The sequence below is a fragment of the Chenopodium album genome, chromosome 17 (assembly GCF_948465745.1).
Source record: "Chenopodium album chromosome 17, dcCheAlbu1.1, whole genome shotgun sequence".
Lineage (NCBI taxonomy): Eukaryota > Viridiplantae > Streptophyta > Magnoliopsida > Caryophyllales > Amaranthaceae > Chenopodium > Chenopodium album.
This window is the reverse complement of record NC_137850.1, coordinates 3302792-3328714: the sequence shown is the minus strand read 5'-3', so window position 1 is coordinate 3328714 and position 25923 is coordinate 3302792. Positions and strand designations below refer to the sequence as shown.

The 25923-nt window shown below is 33.5% G+C and overlaps 4 pseudogenes; all 4 read right to left on the bottom strand.

Moving 5' to 3' along the window:
• Positions 1–7886: 7886 nt before the first annotated feature.
• On the bottom strand, positions 7887–9474 carry LOC145588503 (stemmadenine O-acetyltransferase-like; annotated as a pseudogene).
• Positions 9475–11682: 2208 nt separating this feature from the next.
• Positions 11683–13032, bottom strand: LOC145588502 (stemmadenine O-acetyltransferase-like; annotated as a pseudogene).
• A 2067-nt stretch (positions 13033–15099) lies between these two features.
• LOC145588500 (7-deoxyloganetic acid glucosyltransferase pseudogene) lies at positions 15100–18845 on the bottom strand (annotated as a pseudogene).
• A 1529-nt stretch (positions 18846–20374) lies between these two features.
• LOC145587416 (uncharacterized) lies at positions 20375–25488 on the bottom strand (annotated as a pseudogene).
• Positions 25489–25923: the final 435 nt, after the last annotated feature.

The following is a 25923-nucleotide window of genomic DNA, read 5'->3' as shown; positions in this document are numbered from 1 at the left end:
GCCCCAATGATTTTAAATGTGGCCCAATGATCTAGAGGAGGGCCTATTAATTATTATTCCTAAAGTAATTATGATTGATTTTGAGAATATCTAGACGAAGGTTCTCTTTAATTCTAATAAGATTAGGATTGATAATTATATTTTTAAAAAGATGCTTTATTTTGGATAAAATATATTAAATCTGATTTTAAATCTGCTTAGACGCAAAATTACCTATAATCGGTTTTAAAGGTGATTCCGCGTGTAAAAGCGCGTTGTACTTTTGAACCAGCGCGAGACAACAGAGTCGTCGCCTGGCGCCGACTTTCGTCGCCTGGCATTGACCTTCGTCGTCTGGCGACGAGCTTGTCGTCTGGCGCTGACTCCTGTTGTTGGCGGCAAGAGGTATTTTATTCCGAATATGATTTTCTTTGATCCCGTGTTATTTTTCCTATAAATAGGGGTCGTATCTCCCCGTTTTTTAATAAAATCTATCATTAACACCAATCATCTCTCTCTATTCTCCCTCTAAAAGCTAGAAGCTTTCCTTCTCTCTCTATTTTTTTTCTAAACCTTCCCTTTTACAAAATTCCTCATACATTAGATCTAGACACACCTAGCCAAGTTCGAAGTTGCCTTCACCTTAGACGTGAAAGGTTTAATATTTCTGAGGGTTTGGTCCCAAATCCTTATTTCAATTATTTGATTTAATTGTTTTATTTATTATTTTCCTTGAAGTTACTAACGCGTGTATTTTGTTATTAGAACGAGATACGAGGCATCCAAGTAAGTACTTTAATTGCTTTATTGATCTTTTGATATAGAAATCATACTTAGATTATTTTGTTGATTCCTAGTATCATGTTAGGATGTTTTATTACTTCCTAGTATCGCGTTTAGGTTTAATTAAAATTTCTAATATCATGTATATTATTATGATGCTTCCTATTTCTTTCCTAATATCATGTTAGTATCATGCTAGGGCTAAACCTTTGATTTTTAATGTTTAGTGACATGCTAGGGTTTGTTAATAATCTTGTTAGTATCATGCCTAGGATCTTGCTAATATTATTATGCTTTGAGATTGAGAATAATATTGTTATCATGATGATTATTATTATCTTGCTTGATATATATTGTTATATTATTATTATTGCTTGATCACACCTTTTATGCATGTTTAAAGGGAATTTAATTTGTACTTGTAATCATGCTTAATAAGATAATTAATAATCTTGTTTAGGCTAATATGATTATAATTCAAGTGATCGCCAATAATAGTTTTGTTTGTGCATTAATATTCAACCAACATAGATTAAATAGGTTTAGGGTAAACCTATTAATTGCATGTTAGTCAGAAAGCGCACATGAATACGAGAAGAATAAAGTAGAGGCCTATTATTAGGGCAGGTTCAATCTCTTTTAGGTTGGATTTGTACCTTCATCTCCGAACTTCCAGTCATAGTTCCAGACCTATTGGAGTTAACGATCTCCTGGATCGTTAAGAGGTGTAACCTTCACCCTGTGAACAGTTTACAAGTTCCTAAAACTTGTTGGCGACTCTTTTGCTCTAGCTTCCTTCCCTTTGGACGCCACCATGCTTAAGTGTATGATCACAGTGGGGCTCAAGTGTGGGATGCTTGAAATATTCCCTACACATCTGAACCTAGAAATGTGAGACTTGGTATGTGTACCGATGGGTTTGCTCCTAATGGCAAGTTTGGGGTCAATACTCATGTTGGCTAGTCATTTTCACCCCTTATAACTTGCCTCAATCGATGTGCATAAAAAAACCATTTATGTTCCTTTCTTTGCTCATTCCTGGTCCTAAAAATCCGAAGGGGAACTTGGATGTTTATATGCAACCGTTAATTGAAGAATTGAAACAACTGTGGGATGTTAGTGCAATAACTTACGACATTTCCCAAAGAAAAAACTTCAATTTGCGTGCAGCAATCTTGTAGACTATAAGTGATTTCCCAGACTATGGTATGCTTTCTGGATGGGCAACAACCGGTAAATTAAAAATCATGTCCATATTGCTTGGACAAATCAAAAGCTTTTTCGCTTGAACATGGTGGTAAGATGTCATGGTTTGATTGTCACCGAGAATTTCTTCCTCCCGAACATCCTTTTCGAATAACAAAATTGCTTTTTGTAAGAATAAGGTTGAAAAGGGGTCACAGCCTCACATAATGTCCGGCGACGAGCTATGGCAACAAGTTCAACACTTGGCTAAGGCAACAGATGGACCTGAAGCACTCGCAAGCTTGAAAAAGAAGAAACTAGGGTGGTTTAAACAAAGCATTCTTTGGGAGCTACCGTACTGGAAGACTCTTCTCCTCCGCCACAACCTCGATTTCATGCATATTTAAAAGAATTTCTTTGACCAACTAATTCACACAGTGATGGATGTGAAAAAACATACTTCAGACACAGTTGCATCTAGAAATGACATTGCCAAATATTGCAAACGACCACAACTTCATGTGACGGGGGATACGAGAAGGAAAGACACTTTGCCCAAAGCCCCATTCTCACTAGACAAGGCTCAAAAGAAAGTGTTATGCGAGTTGGTAAGGAACTTGAAATTTCCTGAGGTTATGCTTATAATTTGACTAGATGTGTAGATTTCCCAAGTACGATCCATTTGTGCTTTCTTACCAAGCTGACCAAGTCTACTACGAACCTTACCCAAGTCTGAAAAGAGATAAGGCTCAATGGTGGGCAGTGTTCAAGACAAAGGCGAGGTCTGTTGTTGATGCACCAGTTGACGAAGACTTTCTACAAGAAACCACTGCTGACATTCCAACTCTTTGTGCTTCGGATGATATTCCAGACTATGAAGGTGATGAAGATAGATTTGGAGATTCGGATACTGATGATGAAGTGCTGCCCGATGCCCCTCCAGATGAATCCAGTTTCGAATCTACTAATAGTGAGGATGAGGATGAGGATGGCGGATTTTTGGATGACGATAATGATGATGATGATGGTCTTAGTGTTGAGGGGGAGGGTGATTTAAGTGAGATTTAGGAGATTAGTTGTAACTTTTTTTAACTTTTTAATTATGTAATCATAATGGATTTCACTTTATTTTAAAAGACCATCTTGGTTTTAATTTGATATACTTGTGTATTATTGATATGTTATTGTTGATATTTTGCAAAGCCAAGGTTATGTGTGACATTACCTTATAAATTGCGATAACATGACTATATGATTTTTAATGTTGTTCATAATGTTTTTCTTATTGTAGGTTGTCATGGTTGGTGGTGGTCGTTGGATGCTGGGACATGTCACCCCAAGAGAATTGTTTCCGTCGACAAGCCATGCAAATACGGAAAATTCTCCGGAAGTTACCCCATCCCCAGAGTCACATGTGGATGGTTATGGGACATCTACTAAGGTTCTTGAGATGCAAGACGATAACTCTCCCATGGGTGAGGTAGCTACCCCCGTTGCGTGAAGGACTTTGCACCCTACAGGGTTATGGTAAGTTAATCATGGTTAGCTTAATTTGCATTCCAACTTGAACAATCTTGGTTAGATTGTATTTTATGTATGTAATGACTTCATTTGTTTGCTTATTGGTACTAAGGTTCTATGATAACACCGTCAGCACCACCATTACAACCATTTTCCAAGCACATTGGCGCAAACCATGGTTAACTATGAGGAGGTTGACAAGGGTACTAAGACCCATTGGTGGAACCAGTTTACGATATTATATCACCTCCAAGTTTATTTTACTTATCTACCTTAGGTGTGAGTTGGTTACTTATTACAATCACTTATTAAACATATAATTTTTGTTGTTTCTTAAAAATATTTGTAGAACCAATTCCTTTGGAATGATGATCTTGATACCCTTGTGAAGAAGGAGTATGAGAAGAAGGCACATAAGAGGTTGAAAGATATTACATACAATGCTACTGTCATAAACAAGTCAATTCCTAAATGGATGGGACAGCTAATGTTTCACTGGAGAGGTCAGAAAAAGCTAAGAAGAAAAGGAGGGGCGGCTCCCTGCCTAATTCAATTAAGCCGTCGCACTTCCAAGGTTCTATCTCTACATCAAAGCATGCAAAGAAAATGGTAATAACTAATGGTATATAATGATAAATGTAAGTAGTTACATACACTAAGCATTTAAGGAGTTATTTGATTTGTGCAGGCTCAGAAATCCGGTGGAGTGCTTTAACTGCCCCTGAGGTCTTCCTAAAGACTCATTTCAAGGAAGTTCCTGGAAAAGGAAAATTTGCGGCTAATAAGAGGGCATAACAAATCTCGGTAACACATCTAAATTTGGAAACTAATGAAATACTTTTTTAAGGAAGAAAGAAAAACATAGGCACTTATACTTGTGATTTGAAACTTTAGGCACCTAATACTAGTTAATATTGGTATGTTAGGATCAATTTTAGTTTATAAAGAGAACAAAGAAAATGGGAAAGTTAGAACCTCATTTATGCCACTTTCGCCTATGTATGACCCTATAGCCTTGTATTTGCATGAAAATGATTATTATTTAGCCATTTCAACCTAAAATCATGTTAAATATGGTTAATATGAGTTGTTTGATTGATAAAATCTTAGAATATAGCAAAAACAAAGAAATTGGGTAAATTAGAAGGTCATTTAAGCCATTTTAGCCTAGTTATGAACCTATAGCCTTGTATTTGCATAAATATGATTATTATTAAGCCATTTAAACCTATAAACATGTTAAATATGGTACATATGAGTTGTTTGATGGATAAAATCATAGTTTATAGCAAAAACCGCAAAAATGGGTAAGTTAGAAGGTCATTTAAGCCATTTTAGCCTAGTTATGACCCTATAGCCTTGTATTTGCATGAAAAATGTCTATTATTAAGCAATTTTAACCTGTAAACATTATTAGATATGGTGAATATGATTTGTTTGTTCGATAAAATCTTAGAATATAGCAAAAACAAAGAAAATGGGTGAGTTAGAAGCTCATTCAAGCCATTTTTGCCTAGTTATGACCCTATAGCCTTGTATTTGCATGAAAATGATTATTATTAAGCAATTTTAACCTATAAACATGTTACATATGGTGAATATGAGTTTTTTGATAGATAAAATCTTACAAAATAGAAAAAACAAAGAAAATGGGTCAGTTAGAAGCTCATTTAAGCCATTTCCGCCTAGTTGTGACCCTATAGCATTGTATTTGCATGAAAATGATTATTATTAAGAAATTTCAACCTATAAACATGTCAAATATGGTAAATATGATTTTTTTTGATCTATAAAATCTTAGTTTATAGCAAAAACAAAGAAAATGGGTAAGTTAGAAGTTCATTCAAGCCATTTTCGCCTAGTTATGACCCTATAGCCTTGTATTTGCATGAAAATGATTATTATTAAGCAATTTCAACCTATAAACATGTTAGATATGGTGAATATGAGTTGTTTGATTGATAAAATCTTAGAATATAGCAAAAGCAAAGAAAATGGGTAAGTTAGAAGCTCATTTAAGCCATTTCCGCCTAGTTATGACCCTATAGCATTGTATTTGCATGAAAATGATTATTATTAAGCAATTTCAACCTGTAAACATGTTAAATATGGTAAATATGAGTTGTTTGATCGATAAAGTCTTAGTTTAAAGCAAAAACAAAGAAAATGGATAAGTTAGAAGCTCATTTAATCCATTTTCGCCTAGTTATGACCCTATAGCCTTGTATTTGCATGAAAATGTCTATTATTAAGCAATTTTAACCTATAAACCTATAAGATATGGTGAATATGAGTTTTTTGATCGATAAAATCTTAGAATATAGCAAAAAAAAAAGAAAATTGGTAAGTTAGAAGCTCATTCAAGCCATTATACCCAAATTATGGCCTTGTAGCCTTGTATTTGCATGAAAATGAATACTTTTAAGCAATTACCACCTATAATAGTTATAAATATACTGAATATGATTTTTCATGATTACAGGATGCCTACCTAAAGAAGCTTGATGAGTCTTCCACTCAAGGGTCACAACCGGACCTTAACCAACTATACTGGGAGGTAGTTGGTGGTAGGAAAAAGGGTGTAGTGAAGGGCCTAGGTGCAAGTGCTATTTTGTTTTACAGCCCCTATTCTGAGAAAGGCTTGTAATCGTACAATCCTTCAATAGCTTCACAGTTGGAGGAACGTGTGCAAGCCGAGGTTGCCGAGCGAATAGAGGAGGCAAAAGTGCAGATGCAGGCACAGATAGAGGCACAGTTTGCTACGCAATTGCAGGTTGCCTTGAAAAAGGAGCGGGAAAAGGAGGCATTTTAGAGTAAGCGTATGATGGAGACGATGTTGCAGAACTTGTTCTCTAACTGTTCAGGTGGTCCTTCATTTCAGCTTCGTAGGGAAGATGACCCGGACATGAGTGGTGGTGGGGGTGCTCAACAGACTCCGGTGTCGTAGTTTATATATGTTCATATAGCTCTTAGTTTAGTATTGTTCATATAGACCTTAGTTTTTTTTGGGGGGGAATATAAGCCTTAGTTTTTTTTGGGGGAATATAGGCCTTAACTTAGTATTATATTGTTCATATAGGCCTTATCTATTTTTGAAGGAAAATAGGCCACTACTTAGTATAATTCATATAGGCCTTAGCTTAGTTTTTAAATTTAGCTTATAAAATTATTACTAACTAAAACAGTAGTATTATTATTATTAGTAACTTGAACATTGTTATTGTAAGTATTGTTCAATATTGGACTTATTAATATGAATTATGCATTTTATTTTTTATTTTTTATTATTTCTTAATTTAAGTAATACGATAACAGGTTATAGGTTCAGGTTAGGATGATATCGTCTAATACTAAATGCAAATGATAATATTATGAAAATTGCGTCCATTTGCATGACTTTAGCGACCGTTCTATTTTCAATTTTGCGATTGTCTTGATTGCGACCGTCCTACCTGTCGCAAATGTTAGAAAATTACAACCGTCACTATGTGTCGCAATTGTAGAAAATTGCGACCGTCACTGCCTATCACAATTGTAGAATATTGCGACCGTCCCTCCCCTGTCGCAATTGTAGTATATTGCGACCGTCCCTCCCCTATCGCAATTTTTAGAATATTGCGACCGTCCCTGCCAGTCGCAATTGTAAAATATAGCGCCCGTTGCACCTATCGTAAATATCTAATTACGACAATAAAGAAAACGGTCATTGAAAATACAGAAAACGGTCGCAATATTATCAGCGACCGCTAAGTGGTCGTAATTTCTCTTTTTTGTGACCAATAAAATTATGACCGGTGAGTTGCGACGGTTGACGGTCGCAATTACTATTTAATGGTCGTAAATCCACTACTATTTTTTTATTATATCTTTCCTCTCACATTCATTACTTTTCAATAAACTATCAACCACACTATCTTTCTTTTACAATTTTTTAATACTCTAATTACCCCACTTACCTCTTATTTTATTTAAGTCATTAAGTTGTCTAAAATTATGTACCTGTAAAACTGTAACACTTAAAAAACACGGAAGAAGTAAAAAGTTTCAGCAGTCCACCAAAAACAAGTCAATCTTTTAATTAATTTAAATAATACAAACTTTGAGGGTATTCGCTTTAAACAAGTTAAAACCGATTAGTTACTTCATGAACAGGTTATATGGAACACGTGACATAGTTATTTATCAACTATTAAACAGCTTTATAAGATAAATAAAAAAAATTAACCGGCCAAATAAGTTGTAGGTAAAATAACTTGTTTAAAGCAGGTATCTCTAAAAGTTTGTATTATCTAGAAATAATTAATAGATTGACTTATTTTTAGCGCACCGCTCAAAATTTGTATTATTTACCTTGAATCCAAATAAATAACTACAGATGTCAAAAAATAAATAACCATGAAAAGTAAGAAAACGAGTTTTTAGAGCTTGCTGGTAGCATTAGTTGCCTTGGACACGAGCGAAGTAAATTCTTCATCATTTTCAAGTTTAGCCATATCCTCGCTACTCAAATTGATATAAGCTACAATATTATTGGACGATGGACCATCAGGGATTAATATGACTAAATTCTTGTATTTTAGTGTTGCCGATGTAACCCAAATCGGCTTCCCACACCCAAAATCAACTTCATACACCGGCAAGCTCCGTATATTGCTGAACCCGAGTGCAACGCAGCAACGATCTCTCCTTTGCTCTCCCTTTCGAAGTGTTGTGTTATAAACTTCAAGTCGTCTTTGCCATCTTGCATCTCTCGTATGAACTCATCAATGTTTATTACTTTTCCTATGGACTTGCTCATTTGGTTGAAGAAGTCACGTTCACAACTTGATAAGTTTTAATCATTGATCACCGTACACAACTTAATTATGGCATTTACGACCATGTTACCAAAGTAATACGATTGATCATCAAGTGGACTCACTCGAGGGCGAAGATTAACAGAATGATACACTTCCAAAGGTATACTATTGACACTATTGTGACAACATAACTTGATCCTGCTCCAAATGAAGTCCGATAATACCATAGGGAGGGAAGGGAGTCTAACCTTATTGTCACATAGAAAATCGTTGTTATAAGTACTCGTGTTAGTTTTGGAAAATAGTTTGTACCGTCTTGTAACTTTTCTTCAGTAAACATGAACCACCTTGTAACCGGTCTAGGTATTGTTGAAATAATAAATAGAGATGAGAGAAGAGAAAGAATAATAAAAGTTGTATTCAATCCATTAAGAAAAGTAGTACATAACACCATATATATAGTGCAAATAACTAAGCTATAATTAAGGAACTTGATCCCATGACCATTAAACATGCTAACATTAACCCACTAAACTAACCCACTACTATTATGACTCCACTAACACAAACTAATACTTAGTAGAGCATATTCCTATACATTAGGAGTTAACTAACCACTAACAATTTGAAGTAAATATTCCAACACGTATTAGCATTTTGGTTGGTAAAATAATCCATATTTTCGAATTTCGGTGTTGAAGGTGGAAAAAGTTTCCATACATATCGAAATAAGGACGGCCACAAAGATTGTGATGATATTGGTTATTAGTTTATTACCATCGGCCATAGATGCCCAATCAAGTTTAACAAACATCACCAACGACAAGGCATCGGAAATGGCATGGCTCATCTTCACCCCAATGGCAAGACCACCGCAGGCAAAAATATTGGCTTGGATGGCTAACAACAAGGTCGTATACCCTTCTTGGCCATAAGGGGATACTAATTTATCAAGCTACATCTGTCAATGGCTTATCAAACTCAGCTTGCACATAGGGCACACCCTCGTCATTACAGCTTATGGAATTAGCATCTAGAGCTAGTGGATAGAAAACGGATAGTGTGTAGGGAAGGGATCCTTTGAGTCGATCCAAGACATCATTAGTACCAAGGCTCGAAAAAATCAAAGATGGTTAGGTGTTGGGGACGAAGGTTTGACAATGTCTTTAGAGATGAAATTAATGTTTATTGTGGTTATTAAAGCCATTAATAATTTTCAATAGCAGTTAAGAATTTATAACATATTCTAGCGAAGATTACATTGTCAAATGTGTTAGCACGTTATAATTGCATAATTGTTAAATACGGGTTTGGGCTGCATCCACAAATCTAGATAGAGAATCCACTTCACAAGTTCAAAGGAGCTTCAATCCCAAAAACATATGATAATACGAGGAGTAGCCCCTTGGCCTTATAAAGTGATCAATTATGTTTTCTTCTATCAATGTGAGAAAATTACATGTGGTGATACTTGACAGGTCTATTCTTTAACAATAATCTTTTAAATGATTCAAAATAAACTTAATTGTATAAACTATAGTAATATTTTAAGATTAGGAACAATTGATTAAAGTTTCATGTTAAAGATAGCAATTGTTGTAAGATAAATTCAAGTCATTTATTTTATTAAACAGAAGATGATGTAATGATAAGTGCATCGTGATCAATACGTTATTAGTTGACAAATCAAGTAATTCTTCCTTTTTTTTTATTTTTTTTTTTAGTTGATAGTCTTGACACATTTCATTAATTATGTTTGTCAATGTACAAATCAACCATTAATAAATTTAATTTTCAATAAGCAAAAATTATAAATATAATAAAAAAGTTGATATTTTGAAAATATAAGAATTTGTGATAATTCATAAATTAATTTATAAGAATATTTTAAAAAATTAAGGAAAATTGTTCAATATGACCTTGAGGTTTTACAGTATGCACGGTGTACCGCAGAAACTTTTTAAATACACCGTGTACCTTGATGTTTGTAAAAACTTGCACCAAATACCCTTAGACTCACAATAAATGATAATTTTGTCAAATTGAGACCCCTAAGCATCAAACTCTATTAAATTATTATAGTTTAATGTTGCTATAATGCTAAATCATTTAATTATAAAGTAAACTTAATTAATAAATCAAATTCCAATAACCCAAAAGTTTAGGATTTCGAATGATTGATACTCCCTTTGTTATTAAATACTTGCTCCATTTCTCCATGCGCGGAGTTTTAGGAGAAATTGGAGAAAATAATAAAATATGGAGGTAGTGGGGTAGGTGGAAGAATAAAAAATTGTAAAAAGCAAATGTAGTGAAGTGAATTGGAGGAGAAAGAATATGAAATTAATAAAATATGATTTAGGTAGGGTCCACTAGGTAAGAGAAATGAATTAAATATTATAAAAGCTTTCCAAATAAGGAAATGGAGCAAGTATTTAAAAACGGCTGAAAAAGGAAAGTGGAGCAAGTATTTAAAAACGGAGGGAGTAGAGTTTAAATTTTGATATAATTTATGTTTTTAGGTGGTTTTATTGTATAAATATAAAGTACTAAAAGTGAGTCATCAGTATGTGGATATGATTTTAATTTGGTAAGTCAATGATATGTGCATTTGTTAGATGATTAGGGTATTTGGTGCATTTATTCACAAACCTCATGGGTATATGGTGCATTTGAAAGTTTTCAAGGATACACAATATATTTTATAAAACCGTGGGGTACACAGAAAAAATCTCCAAAAATTAAAAAAATAAATTTGAACTACATAAAAAAAAAAAAAAAATCAAACAATATTTTTTTTAAACAAAAACCAATAAAAAAAATTAGAATTACATATAATAGTATTCATTACTCATTACTAAGAATGTCTCTGTGCCACGTAGATCACGCCACGTCACCTACTCCATATCTCATTATGCCACATCATCGCTACTCAATCAACCTGAATCATTATAGCTTCATATAAGATGATGATTAAGGGGATTTGAATACCCAACCTCTTATAAGAAAGATGGTTATTTAACCATCTAAGTCAACTATCAACTATGTTATAAACATGAAAATAAATGTATATAATTGATAATTACAAGGTCTACTAAAATAAAGGAAAAAAAAGGACATTATAAATATCAAATACATATGATTACAAGAAATAAATAAAGTAGCGACCCGCTGTAACGTACGGGCTACACACTAGTTATTATTTACAAGTAGTCACTTAGCCAACCGTACACTATTTTTTTTAATTGATATGAAAGATAGTTAGCAGTAACTTCAACTTGCAAAAACAAATACAGTTGAAATAATCTCGCTTACAAATATGATACAATAAATCAAAAAAATAATTAATTGGACAAAAAAAAAAAAAAAAAAAAAGAAAAAACGGACCATAAACTAGCTGTATGAAATCGCGTTCTTAGACTATTAGAGCGGTGGTAGCATGAGGTGCCTTGGACACCACCGCGATAAACTCTTTATCATTTTCGAGTTTTGTCATATCTTCGCTACTTAAGTTTTAAGTTTATATAAACTACAATATTATTGGATGATGGACCATCTGGGATTAATACGACCAAATTCTTGAACATTAATGTTGCCGATGTAACCCAAATTGGCTTCCCCCAACCAAAATCAGCTTCATAGACCTGCAAACTCCGTAAATTGCTGAACCCGAGTGCAACGATCTCTCCTTTGCTCACCCTTTCATAGTGTTGTGCTATAAACTTCAAGTCCTCTTTACCATCTTGAATCTCTCTAATGAACTCATCATTGTTTATTACTTTTCCTATGGACTCGTTCATTTTGTTTAAGAAGTCGCGTTGACAATTTGAAATGTTTTTATCATTGATCGTCGTACACAACTTTATTATAGCATTTACAACCATGTTACCAAAGTAATACGATTGATCATCAGGCAGACTCACTCGAGGGCGTAGATTAACCGCATGATAAACTTCGAAAGGTTTACTATCGACACTATTGTAACAAGATAACTTGATCCTGCTCCAAACGAAGGCCGATAAAACCATAGGGAGGGAAAGCCGATAACTTGTGTTAGTTTCGGAAAATAGTTTGGACCGAAGGGCATGTAACTTTTCTTTGCTAAACATGAACCATTTTGTAACCGGTCTATCCTTGATAAGATTAGCATTTTGGTTGGTAAAATCATCCATATTTTCGAATTTTGGTGTCGAAGGTGGAAAAAGTTTCCATATATCGAAATAAGGGCGGCCACAAAGATTATGATGATATTTGTTATTAACATTGGCCATAAATGCCCAAGTTTTGACAAACATCACTAACGAGAAGGCATCGGAAATAGCATGACTCATCTTCACCCCAATGGCAAGACCGCCGCAGGCAAATACATTGACTTGTATGGCTAACAACAAGGCCGTAAACCCTTCTTGGCCATAAGGGGGTAACAATTTATCAAGCTCAGAGATCTCGGCCTTGTAAGCTACATCTATCAATGGCTTATCCACCTCAGCTTGCAAATAGGGCACACCCTCATCATTACAACTTATGGAATTAGCATCTAGAGCGCGTCCTGCTAGTGGATGAGTCGATCCAAGACATCATTAGTACTAATCTTGGTATTATGTTTTTGAGAGTAAAAGAAGTAGATACGGGGCATAAGGACAGACGCGTTTACATGATCAAACAACGAGGCTTGTAGAGATCGAAGATGGTTAGGTGTTGGGGATGAAGGTTTGACAATGTCTTCAGAGATGAATTTAATGTTTATTGTGGTTATTAAAGCCATTACAAATATTCAATAGCTACTAAGAATTTATAAACGAATTCTGCTTGGTCAAAATTGCTTGAAGATCAACTATAAATCCAAGGCGACGATTATTATATCGTCTAATGTGTTGCACGTTATGATTGCGTAATTCTTTTGAATGATTCAAAACAAACTAATATTTTTAGATCAGGAACACTAGAGTAAACCTTCATAGTAAAGCTATCAAGTTGTAAGATAGACAAATTCAAGTCATTTAATTTATTAAAAAGAAGATGATGTCTTATGATATAAGTGAATCGTGACCGATAGGTTCATAACACATGATCATTTATAACGTTGACACAATGACACGTTCATAACACATGATCATTTATCACGTTGACAGAAGATGATATCTTAGGAGTTATGATAAGTGCATCATGATTAGAGGTATCAATTGGGATGTTTGGATCAAGTATGATGAGGTCGGGTTGGATTGGGTCAATTTTTAAAACTGAGTCATAATTATTGTGTCCACACAAGTCAAAATCTAAATCGCATATTTTTCAGGTCGATTTCGGATCAGATCTGGTCGGATCGGGTGTGATTTTGACACCTCTAATTATGATCAATCAGCACGTTTCTATGTGGCAGGGTGCCAAATTAGCAAATGACAAAGTAACCCCACCAACCTAGTAAGCCCTCCAACCAAGTAGCCCCTGACCCACCTGGTAACCCCTGACCGGACCTAGTAACCCCTGACCGAACCAAGTAACCCATGACTAAGTAACCCCTTATTGGACCAAGTAACCCCTGACCGGACCTAGTAACCCCTCAAGTAACCCCTAGTAACCCCCCACGCCACCTACCTCTAACCCACGCCACCTGCCTGTAGCACTCAAATTCAAACATCTAATACAAAAGGCAGCCAAAAAATGAAAATTATGGAAAAATGAGCATCAAAATTCTTCAACAAAACAAGCAATTAACAGTAGATAAGATCAATAAACAAAATACCGGATCAAGAAGAATGAATCCATGAACATTATCTTTGACATGCTTAAAAATAATGAAGACAATCGCTAGAACTGAGATTTTGCAGTTGCTCGACTCCACCAGCAACGATTTCTCCCATTTTTCTTCGAACAAAAGGATATTTGCAGAGTGAAAGTGAAAGGAAGAGAGAGAAAGTTAGGAAGAGAAAATAGAGGAGAGGACGACGACGGAGGTGGAGGTCGATTTGGCTGATTTTGCCGGTAAAGATGAAGACGACGACGACGGAGGTTTGGGTTGGTTTGGAGTTTGAGGAGCTTCGACGATGACAAAACAAAGACGGTGACGACGATCTCACTTGGAGCTTCGAGGAGATCTGGACGAAGACGACGAACATGACGGCGACGGAAAACCTAGCTCGGCCATTGATGGTTAGAGAGAGAAAGTTGGGAAGAGAAAATGGAGGGGAGGGGAGGAGAGGAGAGGAGAGAGAAAATTAAAAAAATTGTGGCTGGCCGAACAGTGCAGCCAGCCGCATATAAAACTTTATGATGATCAATAAGTGTAATTAATAAATCAACTTTTTATGAAAAATGGATCCCACAATTGTTGAACAATTACAAAAATGTCATGCCGATTGAATTTTTTTGTTCATCTAATCACCTGTTTTTCCATTTGGTGAACAAATTTTATTTATCAAAATGACAAATAGGGGCTTCATCCATATTTACTTTCAACATATATTACCTTGACCATTAATATATATTTTCAAAATATAAATTGAGAATCATCCAACAATATTCTTACTAAAAAATTGAAAAAAATAGATTAAGGTGACACGTGTTACAATATACGTGATTGATTGAAAAAAAATTGAAATAAAAGAGGAAAACTTACTAAAAAAAAAACAGTCGCCTAGCCTCCGCCAATGAACCACCTTCTGTACCACCACCGCGGCAATCAGGACCTCTGCTCCCGTATCGGCCAAAATACCCTCCTACCTAAAACCGCCCAAAATCCCTAATAATAGCCTCCCCACTGCATTAAACCCCCAATCGCCCCTCCCCCCACCATCAGAACCCTAGCGCTATGCTTTTATTGGAAGATTCAGTGTTATGGTTCAGATCTTATGTCGTTGATTAAACTCTCCAGAGATCCATAGGAAGATCCACCTACATTGACAGACTTTGATGCCAAATCAGCTAAATAACTCGAATTTTTCATAAATTCATCCTTCCTCAAATGCATTAATTCTTTCACCATCTTTTTAATGTTGGCTCGATCGCAACTATCTTTAATATCAACCCCAATCTTCCAAATTTCGGATACAATTCTACTAATCACGAGTTGATCAACGTAGTGAGGCCAACAAACCATAGGCAATCCGGCAACAACACTTTCCATTGTCGAGTTCCATCCACTGAGTCAAAAACCCTCCAATAGCCGGATGGCTTAGGACCTCAACTTGTGGTGCCCAACTCATAATACACCCTCTTTTCTTTATACCTTCGATTACCTCTCTATTTATTAGCTTTTCATTTTCCATCATTTCGAAATTATCCTCGTCGTCCATGCCAATAACAGACCCTGGTCTTTTAATCCACAAGAACAAAACTCCGCTATTAACCAAACCATGCCAAAACTCCACAAGTTGCTCTTTCGTGATTGATACTTGGCTCCCGAAACTACAATAGATGACCGATCTAGGTGGTTTTTCATCAAGCCAAGACATACAACTTCTATCCTCGTGCAAAAAACTATTCGAATGAAAAGAAGATACCAATGGCTGATGCAACCTTTTTGTCAGGCTTAAATGTAACGGTCCAATCGTATAAATATGTAAATTTGGACAATGAGAGCGCATGTAAGAAAGCAAAGGCGCATGCAAGTCTTCAAATGTGTTGACAATGATACCCTGGGAACACTGAATTTGTTTAACCATTGCTAGAACGCGCTGCAGCATAACATGGTCTGATACATCACGAGCTCGGCAGAAGTCTGGAAGGTCACGGAGGCGTAGGTAATCATCCATGCCTTGGATGTTTATTAGCGCATCCAAATCGCTGTTCTCTATAAGAAGTAACATCTTACTGGTTAACTTTCTCACAAAACATAGAAAATACTCAACTTTGCTAATCTAATCGATGACAATAAATAGTGTGCAACATTTTAAAGACTTTATCATATATAACAAAAGGTTTAGCCGCCTCTAAAAATAAAAGATGAACAACTTATAAATGGTAGAATATTATTTGTGGTGACCTAACACGTGATACGGTTTTTGTGGCGTACACAGTGTAAGAATATGTTAGGCCGCATGCATATCACAACTCATATTGTCCGCTATGAGCCAAAGCTCAAATAGATTTGTTTTTGGACATCTTTCCAAAAAAAAAATGAAAATAAAAACTTATGCTAATTCATGCATCTAGTTATAACAGTTATAAGAAAGTTTTATTTTCCTTATTTCTTCCCATGTGGGATTTGAAATGAACAACTAATTTATACTCGTAGCATGTAGTTATATATGCTTAGGTTCTAATTTATAGTATTTGATGTCAAGTTGACAGTTTTGCATGTTCCATTTCTCTACATACAAAGTGTTTGGCACACTTGGTAAGAGACTTACCTTAGAAGCCTAAAATCCTAGATGAGCTCTAATTAAGTCCATCTTACCAAAAAAAAAGAAAAAAAAAAAACAAAATTAATTTTTAAAATTTTTATCTATATACTTCATCCGTTCTATTAATATTGTAATAATGGACTTTTTGCACTATTCATCACTCGTTTGACCATATAATATGATTTATACGTTAAACAAAATATAGTTATGTGGGATCACGTTGAATTCGTCTCATAAAATACTTTCTCAATATCAACTTTTTATAATTTTTACTCTTACACAATTATATTTAGCATATAAAATGTGCTTTGGGATTCGTAATTTCATCCTTGTTGAAATATTAATATATAAAACAAAGGAAGTATTATTTATTGATATAGTTGGAAATACACTTCGAATACGTTTCATGCTATTTTACTCAGAAGTGTCTCCATTGCAATTTGCAAACTGCTGCGGTTTTGTTCTTTAGTTGATTATGCTAGTGCATGGCTAAAGATATCTTCATATTTTATTTTTTGAAATGTCATATAAGAATTAAATAAAAGAAAATTTTTCCCTTTCATTTAATAAAGCAATATTTAGTTTTTGACACTTGACAAAGCATAACTTTGAATATATACGAAGTATTTTTTAATTATCTAATTATAATAGTTATAAAATTTATAAGTTGAAAATATTCATATATTTAAGATTAATCCAATTGTGTATTACCTAATAAAATACTTGTTTTGCTTCAAAAAAAAAAAAAAAAAAAAAAAAAAGTTAATGTACATGCATGTATGAAGAGGGGAAAAGTCAAATGTAGCAATTTTTTAAAAAAATGAGGTTAAAATACATTGATACATATTGTAATATAACTAGATAAAGTTGGATTGGTCCTCTTTCTAATGACGATGCTCAAATATTAATAAATGTCAATACTCTCTAAGTCTTGTTCAACTTGCTCTTAATTACCTAAAATATTAAATACAAAATAAATAAATAAATGCCGACCACTAATCCAACAACTAAGATCATGTTATTAATAGCTAACTAGGGGTATTGGGAGAGCTTGATTGCATCCCACACCCTAGGGGTATGCATGAACGAGCCTAGACTCTCAATAAAAAAAATAAAAAAAAAAAAAAAAAAAAAAAAAAAAAACTAACTAAACCTTGAGTGAATAAACTCGTTTATCTAATAAATGAGGCGAGGTTGAACAAATTTAACTAAATGAAAATGATCTGAACATGAACATAACTTTACTCATTTATATAGTGAATTAAGTTCAAGAATAACTTAAATCATGTACTTAGCTTATTTATGTTTGTGATGAACAAACTTGTTTATAAACAACGCTCATACTCCTTTGACCAACTTTGTAAAGTAACGTTTATTTAGTATATAAATTAGTCCTGTTATCACAAAAAAATACTAGCTAGACTTAGACTCACCTAAATAAAATGAACACAAACATGAAAAGTACGATCTCGACTGGTCAAAGCTCATTACACCCCTATTAATAGCAATAATTAATGTGCGTGTATTAATTAAATATACTGTATAATTGGACCGTATTGAGATGTGTATCATGCATAATAGTGTGAACCTACCACATATTATTAGTTGATAAATGAACAATACAACGCAAGTTCTTACCTAAAGATTAATCCACCTAAAAATATTATTTCCATATGCATGTCAGTTTAACATCCATATAAACTAAAGTAAATAACCTCATACCTCTAGTAAATGGCAGCTTTCCATGTTGAACTAACATGGGAAGACAAAGATAAACCCAAAGGCAGCAAGGGCTCATTGTCTCAAAGTAAAAAACTGGTATTCCACTTTCATTTCCAACATCCAAAGAAAAACTAAATAATCCATCAGACACTATACTTGTCACTTTGGTGATATTTGATGATGACACCAAATCCTTGACTATTGGTTGGCTAACATCTATAACGGCATCCAACATCTCCAAGAACTTATGGCCACCGCGAGGATGGTCCTCTGGGAGGCCATCCGAGAAGGTACAGAAGGAGAATCGCGGGTTGTGATCAAAACGTTCGTGTGCACGAGCCGAGAGGAGGAGGTGGTGGTAGACCACATCGGTGGTGAGGAAGGTGACATGAATGTCATTTGTTGAAAGGATGAGAAGTTCGGCTAGCTTTAGCATTGAGTTGACTGGGCCTTGCATTGGCAAGGGGAAGATTAGGACGTGAGGAGTTGTTATACTTTGAGATCCAAACTCCATGACAAGTCTATAGATGGATTTAAGTTAATAATGTTGTTCCTCTAAAAAAAATTTTAGGTGTTTGGTTTGTTTTTATATAAAGATTGGTTTAAGATTTAACTTTTAACATAGAATGAAATATTCAAATGTTTATCCATCGGTACGGTCAATGGACATAAAATATGATATTACTTTTATGGGGTAGGTAGATTATCTATGCATAATGCTTACAATTTAAAATACTACGGAGTATCAAGTATTTAAAAGTACATTGTGCCAAAAAAAAAAATAATAATAATAACTATTTGTCAATATTACTAATTAGTTTTGACCCCATACAATGTACGATTTATAAAGTATGATTTATTAATAATAATAATGGACAGTTTTGCAATGGCTACAATAAAATTGTAGCCACTACAACAATGAAATCTATACCTTTGATTGTCAATATATACTTAAGTACCGTTGATTAAGTTGATAAAAAAAAATACCTAAAAAATAAAATTGTTTGAAGTCATAACTGTTTTTTCCCAAAAATAAACTACTCTGTAACGATGAATAATTCTCTGCAAATTATGAACTACCAATCAACCACTTAACATGAAACTCATATTCGCTCATCAATCTAAGGAAAAATATCACATAGACATTGATAATTTAATTTGACCAGCAAGATTTATGGAGAGTAGTAGTTATGTCCTATATAAATTATATGAGACTAGTGTAGCTGTGTAGGTGGAAAAAAGATGATGATATGAGACCTTCTTCCATCACCTTCCATTTTTATTTTCATGGTTTTGTTTTTATGGGTAAGAAGATGGTTCATTGTATATGAATTTAATTTGATGGAAGAATCGGAAAAATTAAGAGACTCATATGTTGAGTTGTTGACGGTTAATAACATAACAATCAAGAGCTAGATTTAAGATTACATATCAGCATACTTGTTCAATTTGAAGGTTAAAAATAAACTACAAAAGCAATGGGCAATGCCGTGGTAAGTAGCATGCATTAACAATGGTGTGGTGGATGACAATAGTTTTTTTTTTTCTTTGAAAAAACTGGGAAAAAAACAGTTTTTTTTTTCATGTTTATTTTATAATTAAATAATATTGAAAGTCTATAGGATGGACGGACAAGATTGGTCAATTAAAAATTAATGGTCAAGATTGAAAATAATTCCATTAAATACAATTTCTTTGTAGTCACTAAATAGTTTTCCTAATAATAATAATCAATTGAAATACATTTAATTGAAATTCAATAACACTTTTTTTTTTTTTTTGAAATTTAAATTTATTAATGTCTATCCTTTAAATTCTTATGTGTTACAAATATATACATATATATATATATACATATATATATATATACATATATATATATATACATATATATATATATACATATATATATATATATATACATATATATATATATAAATAAAATTTATTAAAAGAATTTTTTTTAAAAAAAATAGTTTAGAGGAAAAAAATTTCACAAAATTATGCCAAGTGTCCTATCCGGTGATTACTTTAGTATATAGTACTAGTTCAAAACCCGTGCCATGCACGGTTATACAGTAGTGGCAACATTCGCTTATTAGAAAAGTTACATACTTAACATAATAATGGGAAGTAAAAAAAAAACTTAGAAAAAAACATATTAATGTGATATACCATAAGATGAATCTCAATAAATATACAAAAATAATATAAAATGAAATACAAAAATAAAAATATTATGATTATTGATTGATCCTGAATTTATTAGTCACAATATCAATGGGTGTTATGTAGTTGGCCGAGTACCTAATAGCTGATATCCCTACAAAAAAAAATTAAAATAAATAAATAAAAAGGATATAAAAGAAAAAGAGAGAGTTCATATTACAATAATATTTTGTTGTAAGTTATGAGAAGTAATGTACCTGTTATGCCAAACTTTGAAATACTTCTTTGAATACTACATTACTTGTAGTGCTGTAAATCTGACCTTCTTTATCACATATCAAAATTTTCAAACCACTTCTCCTTGTTACCCTTGATATTGCTACATAAAGCTGGCCATGACTAAAAACTGGTCTCGGAAGATATAAGCCTACATTTGAAAGAGACTGACCTTGGCTTTTGTTAATAGTCATTGCAAAACATACCACCAATGGATATTGCCTTCGTTGAAATTTGAATGGCAATGTTATGTCAGATGGACTTAAGATCATGCGAGGAATAAAAACTTTATGCCCAATGTTGCTTCCCGATATAATTTTTGCCTCAATGATATGGTTGCCCAATTGTGTTATAATTAATCGAGTTCCATTACATAAACCAGAGGGTTGGTCTATGTTTCTGAGTAGCATAACAGGAACACCAATCTTCAACTTAAGGATGTGATTCGGCAAGCCAGAACATTTGATGTTGTTTAAGTAATCAGATGAATATAATTCTTCATTATTTTGCATATTTCTATCTGTTTTGCAAATACTATCTGAACTTAAATATATCCTTTCTTCTCCAGGAACCAAATACAACAAATGTTCATTGATATTCTCTACACAATCATGGGTGGGAGCAAGAATGGCCCTCTCTCTGAAATAATTTGGATCTTCCGAGTTTTGCAATATAAAAGGATAAACATCATCTATAATTGCTGTAATAGGATCTATTGAGTCATCTTTTATTAATATATCGCTTGGGATCTCTATATTTGCTTCACCATCATTTGGACCCCCCTCTATACCATCTCCTATCCTCAAAATCCACTCAGAAAATTCTCTTATCTCATCTGAAGCCATATCAGAACTTCCGATCTGAAGTCACATATTTTTTGTCAGCTTTAGTACTTTACATGAACTCCATAAATAAGATGAATTGATGGTTGATAAAACAATATCTTGCCGACTTCCTTTAGGGATAACAGGTAAAATTTGCCGGAAATCACCTCCAAGGACAACTGTTTTTCCACTGAAAGGTTGTTCTGAACTTTGTCCATTTGAAAATCTTAGAATATCTCTCAAACTCTTATCCAAAGCTTCAAAACAATATCTAAAACACAATTGTTAAATTAAATAAATGTACAAAAGAAAATTTAGCAACTTAATTCACAACTTGTTAATAATCAGTTTACTTCCTGCTCATACTACGTATTAATGATTTAGCCGGAAAAAAAAAATTGAAGTCAAACAACTAATATGATAATATTTGTGTAGTCAAATATAGTTAGCATTCTTAGCTTATCACTTAGCATTATCATCACGTAGCATTCTTATCACTTTATATTGTTAAGTGAAAAATAAATCATTTATTAAAAATTTAGGATTAATCGGAGTGATTTACGAAGCTTAAACCAATATCTTGAATTTGACAATGATTACATCATACATATGCAAGTTAGCCGTAACATGCTATAATCAAGTAATAATATTAATAAACACATTTTATTCAAATTATTTTGCACCTATAAATTAAAAGCTAAGTTAACATTATAGTTTTATTTTAACACGTGGGAATATTTTCTAACTATCAAACAGCACTATATTTATTCAATCATTAATTAAAAATTAATTAAATCATCATACCACTTTGTAACTATTATTCAGTTAGGAATACAAAGATAACTTGTTATTTATTTATTTATTTTTTTGAGCAATATTTGTTATTTTTTTACTTATAAGAGTTAAAATCGTACATGAAATATTATAACATACATGTGAACCATTGGTGCTTCATCCCATATTATAAGCTTTGTCTTGATTAAAAGCTCGGCTAAGGGAGTGCCTTGCTTAATATCGCATGTTGTATCTTCATTCACATTAATAGGTATTGCAAATCTAGAATGAGCAGTTCTACCTCCAGGTAGAAGAAGAGATGCAATACCACTTGAAGCGACATTAAGAACAATCTCCCCTTGGCTTCGAATACCGGCTGAAAGAGTTTTCCATATAAAAGTTTTTCCAGTGCCACCATATCCATAAATGAAGAATATGCCACCTTTACCTCCATTAAGAGAATCCATTATCTCATCATAAACTGCTCTTTGTTCGTTAGTAAGGCTTGAAAGCATATTCTTGTGATCTTTATCCATGGTTGCTATATCATAACGAAGCTCATCTTGTATAAGTTTGTTTAGACCCTCTCTGACTAATACTTGATCAGGAAAAGGCATTGGAGAATATTGTTTAAGACTCCGACCACTGCTTTGTAACATCTTCTCTATCTCTACTAAAGTGTAATTCTTTAATTGTTCTTCATTCAGCTCCAAGTCTAATAGACATACATAAGAAATTAATATAAGTTAGCTTCTAATAACTAATTGTAACAATTATCATTAGTTAATTTGGTTATAGCAGCACATTCTACATTTATATAAAACACTTAATATGTTTAAATTTTACAAAAAAAGTAGTTTATTTGCTACCTGGAATTTGAAGTATTGATCTTTGTTTATAAAGAATATCCTCTGCAAGAAATTGTCAGGTCTGCTCCCACACATGTTCCGGTCTAGATAAACTTCCTGATAATAATAGGGTCACAAAAAGAGTTCTCAAATATTGTGAAGACCCCCAAAAGCTTGCCTCTGTAATACCATCTATGTATTCATTGTCATCATCTAATAACCCCAATTGATAGCATGCCTCTTTGAATGAAGGATACACAATACCATTGACAGTCCTTATATCATCATAACATGTTGGACCTTTAACTATATTCAACAATATCCTCAGATAATATATTTCTCCGCAGCCAGGAGGGACATGATATATTCGTCCAATGGAAAAACCTTGTTTTCTTCGCTGCCATTGCTTTAGTTGTGGTTTCCACACAAACTTGGTTGGAAACTCAACATATGTTAATTGTCTAGCTAAATCATCCCTTTTATTGCATTCCATCCAAGCTAAGAACATTGAACGATCAATCCCCGGTTTATTTGCAATTGAATCAATTGGTTCATCATCTTCAAATATAACGCTCTGTTCGCCTTCAAGATGGAAACTCAATCTTTCAACGGGAGGACTTCTGTAATGAATATCAAATCCAAATATTCTCCAAATTGCTTCACATGGAGAAATGTACCTATTTATTGATCATAGATATATAAAAAGGTAATTATAATTTCTTAAATAACAATTATATAAAAATTGTCCTTGAACGATATCATGAAATAGTATGTATAAAAGTGCATTTAAAAAAATTAGATAACTTACTGAGTACTATTCAATATATATCTATATATAGATAGTTAATTGAGACATGTAGGCATGTAGGCTTGTAGCTTTAAATCACAGCCATTATTTGGTTAATCCATATATATATAAAAAGAAAAAGAAGAAAAATCAAACTACTATTGTACCACTACGATACTACTATATGTACATACTAAGTATAAAATTAGGAACAATAAAATCTTTACTTGTAGACCATACCTACAATCATAATACGCCTTGATCTCATCATTTTGTTGGTTATTCTCATCATTGCCGACTCCTTGGTACAATGCCGCAGTTACTCGATCGTGTCCCTTGTTTATATATTTAAACAAATATTTGATCGATCTAGATTGATTGCACCACTCGACATTGATGTGAGCTTGGTACTTCAAAAGGAGATGAAAATTATATGGAACGACAAATCTATTATCTAGAAGTACTCCATTCTTTTCTACTGTTCTCCCATTATCTCTTCTCCTATACAAAGGATAGCCATCATCATCAACACTCGTTCTCTCATTGTATTTCTTGGGAAAATGCTTTGAACATTTACCATCTTTCATACATGGTGAACTCATATTCGATGAACCACACGGGCCATGCATCATACTTTCCTTAACTAATTGATACAATTCAGGGTGTGTTTCCTCACTCGGTATTTCTGCAGAGATGATTTTATCGATGTCATCCGCATTAGGAAACTTGTCTTCTTGATTCAAGAACAATAAAATATGAGCATGAGGTAGGCCACGTTTTTGAAATTCAATCGTATAGATCACTGCATGAATTTAAAATGAATTAATATCAATAATGGTTCCAATAAAAAATATAACATAGAAAAATTAGATCAACAAAAGTGTAAGCAATAAATATATACCAGCTCTTACTCCCCCAAATACTTTATTTTCCTTTAAATCTCTGATCATGTGATCGAGTTTGATTTTGAAAATCCTACAAAGAATATCTGGTCGATCTTCAGGTTTAAGACCTCTTTGCTGTACGAATCTCATCACTTCTGGCCATTTAGGATTACAAGTGAAAGTGATAAATAAATAAGGATATCCATACCATTTGCAAATGGCCATAGCATCTTGATAGTTCTGAACCATATATCTAGCACAACCGGTAAATGATGAAGGTAACACTACATACTTTCCTATAGTAGACGAATTAAGATTATTTGTGGTCCTAAATTGTGTAAGATTTTTGTATGAATCTACTCGTAGATTTTTTTGATGAGTTCGAACATAACATGCAATCTCTCAGATTCTATCATAGTGTAAGCATCGACACAAAATTGTTGGAATAACTTGCGAGACCATAATATTGTAGGAGCCTCTCCTTCTCGTTCTTGGATTCTGAATGCAAAGAATTCTCTCATGCTTAACTTTGACCTTTTTCTAGATGATGTGGTGCTTGTATCATCTCTTAGTTTAATACCAATCCTATATCCATCCTCTCCATATGGGAACAATAGGGGATATTGAAGGGCAAGATAAGACGGATGCAACTCACTTATACGCTTTAATTGGCCATCTTGTGTCTCTATGATTATATCCCTTTCCTCTGTTGAATTGCCAATGTCCCCTACTATAAGAGCAGCTACTTCAGACAAAGTTGGGAGATTATATGTTCTCCCATCAGTTTCTCGTCTTCCTATGAGCTTTAGCTTAATAGCTTCTTGGTCATTGGAGCAAAATCGATCCCTTGCTACTCTAAAAGCCTTCACCAAGGGATTATATTCATCTAGCATACTTTTTAGATCATCCACAATCTCAGCATCTAATGAATTATTGTTGTCACTTGAACTGCATGTACAAATAAATAATAGTGAGAATTTGTATGTCATTATAATAGTCTCTTATTAGTTGTAAACATGTAATTGATGCA